This window comes from Sinocyclocheilus anshuiensis, unplaced genomic scaffold (assembly GCF_001515605.1).
Source record: "Sinocyclocheilus anshuiensis isolate Anshui unplaced genomic scaffold, SAMN03320099.WGS_v1.1 scaffold394, whole genome shotgun sequence".
Taxonomy (NCBI): domain Eukaryota; kingdom Metazoa; phylum Chordata; class Actinopteri; order Cypriniformes; family Cyprinidae; genus Sinocyclocheilus; species Sinocyclocheilus anshuiensis.
In genome coordinates this window covers 627,590-629,925 of record NW_015542343.1, presented here as the reverse complement: position 1 = coordinate 629,925, position 2,336 = coordinate 627,590, and the positions used below count along the sequence as shown (strand labels likewise).

General features: G+C 36.4%; 1 protein-coding gene across 2 annotated transcripts in view; it reads right to left on the bottom strand.

The window, feature by feature from the left end:
• The window catches only part of mid1 (midline 1), a 68,855-nt gene that overhangs the window by 52,005 nt on the left and 14,514 nt on the right, over window positions 1-2,336 (bottom strand). The window contains exon 1 of one of the 2 annotated variants that reach the window (XM_016489778.1): window positions 1,478-1,641. The exons of the other annotated variant lie outside the window; for it this stretch is intronic. The gene's annotated coding sequence lies outside the window, so the exon portion shown is untranslated. Of the gene's footprint in view, window positions 1-1,477; window positions 1,642-2,336 lie in introns of those variants that run through there. 2 annotated transcript variants of the gene reach the window in all.

Here is a 2,336-nt window from a genome sequence, read left to right as displayed (position 1 = left end):
GAGCAGTTGGGGGTTCGGTGCCTTGCTCAAGGGCACCTCAGTCGTGGTATTGAAGGTGGAAGAGAGCGCTGTACATTCACTCCCCCCACCTACAATCCCTGCCGGTACAAGACTCGAACCCACAACCTTTGGGTTACGAGTCCGACTCTCTAACCATTAGGCCACGACTTCCCATAATAAATAAGGAAATAAGGAAAGTATTCTTCCTTGGCCAGGAAAATAATCTTTCTTTGAACTGATAAATGATTATTTTGTCTGCTCGGTGGACGGACAGATCAAGTAATGGTAATATTGATTCTGCTACAGTTAATTCGAAGATCTAATCTAAATATTTATTATTAATCATAACCAGTTATAATTAGTCATAAATATTTCCCTTTTGAGCTGATTTACTACACATGTAATGCTTTGCATATTTTTAATGAATTGCATGCATTACAGCATGCATTTGTATATTGTATTGCTATTTAAATCAATGTTCAGCATCAAGGTGCCAAAAAAAATGTGCAAAATCTTTAGTTCAAACTTTATGCATATGTTTGCCAACCGTTGCATTTCTACTGTTTTATCACTTCCAACATAACTGTTTTACTCTGGAATGTTTTATTTGAAAAGTCTGCTTGTTCCCTTTTCCTTTAAAATAGCTTTTCACTGGATACTTTTTGCATTTAATTGAATTGTATTTGGTTTAAACAAATTTTGGGATATATTTGTGAATTGCACATTTTTAAAGCATGCATTTGTATATTGCATTATTAAATAAATCAATGTTCAGCATTAAGGTGCCATTCATGTAGAAGTTGTTCAAACGTAATGCATAAGTGTGACAACCAATGCATTTCTATTGTTTTATCATTTCCAACATAGCACTGAAGTTTATGTATCTTTAATGCAACGTTTTTTGCTACTATTTCAGAACATTACAAAGTAATGTTCATATATTGTTTGTAAAATTGTATAATGGAATGTTCATTCAGAATGCTTGCAAAATATAATTTTATTAGCTAAATTTATTACGTTTGGTCCAAAATTATTTTGGGATATAATGTACTTGTTAATTGCATCTTTTCACAGCATGCATTTGTGTATTGCATGGTTAATTAAATCAATTAATTGTAAAATGCATTTATAAAACGCAATGCACATGCTGTGGAATGAAATATGACATCTTAACAGTGACATCTATTGGTAGTTATTAGAAGAAGAAAAAATAGAAATGTCCCGAGATAAACTTTCAAACATCTGAGGCGCTGCAAGTTTCCTTTCCACCTTCTGGCAACAATCGTGGAAGTAAAGAGACTGACTAATGGAGTCAATGACTCCTACTGATTTATTACTTTAACAGACGTCAGAAACTGTTGATTCTGCATGACTAAAAAAGCTCCCCAAAGCTGCCTACGCCTGTGTCTGTACTCGATATAGCGCTGAAAAGTGTCTTTGAAAAGCACCTGAAGGAATGCAGAGTGTCTCTTCTTACCTGCAACATGATGTAAGTCTCACTGTCAGATGAGAGTGCGTTAACAGAAGCAAACGGGTTGATTGAGTTCAGTCTCAGCCTGTTATAGAGCTGCTGTGCTTCGCTGTTGTCTTTCGCCTCAGTTTCTGCTCTCTTTCCACCTCTCTATATCCGCCGTCATTCCCTCTTCCCTTTCTGAGAACAGCAGATCCCGCTCATGACCGACAGCCCAACCAGCCAATCAGAGAGCGGGGGCGGGGCGTATGCATTGTGGGCGGGGCTGAGTGAAGCTAATTCAAACGCTGAGTAATTCACTAAAACGTTGTTTTATTTCTGTGGAACACTAAAGAAGAACCTTTTCAGCTCAACAACATCACTGTGAACTGATGTTGTATGGAAAGTACGGTGGAATACGGTGGCAGAGAAGTGCTAAACAAATCACAATTCTGAAAACAAAATAACAAATTACAAACGCAAATGCAAATCTATAAAACAATATAACAATTCCGAAAACACAACAACAATTCCGAAAACATTGGAAAGATTGGTAACACTTTACAATAAGGTACCATAGTTAACATTAACTATACAATAGGATACATTTGTTAAAGGGATAGTTCACCCAAAAATGCAAATTCTGTCATTAATTACTCCGCCTCATGTCGTTCCAAACCCGTAAGACCTTCGTTCATCTTCGGAACACAAAAGATTATTTATTATTATTAAATTATTAGTAATATTTTTTGATGCATTCCAAGAGCTCTCTGACCCTCAACAGAAAAATAACGACTTTATCACATACGTAAACAGCAGCACCGTACGTGGATACGCTGTTTATGTTGTTCATGCCTTGATCTGAACGTAAACAACATATCCGCGT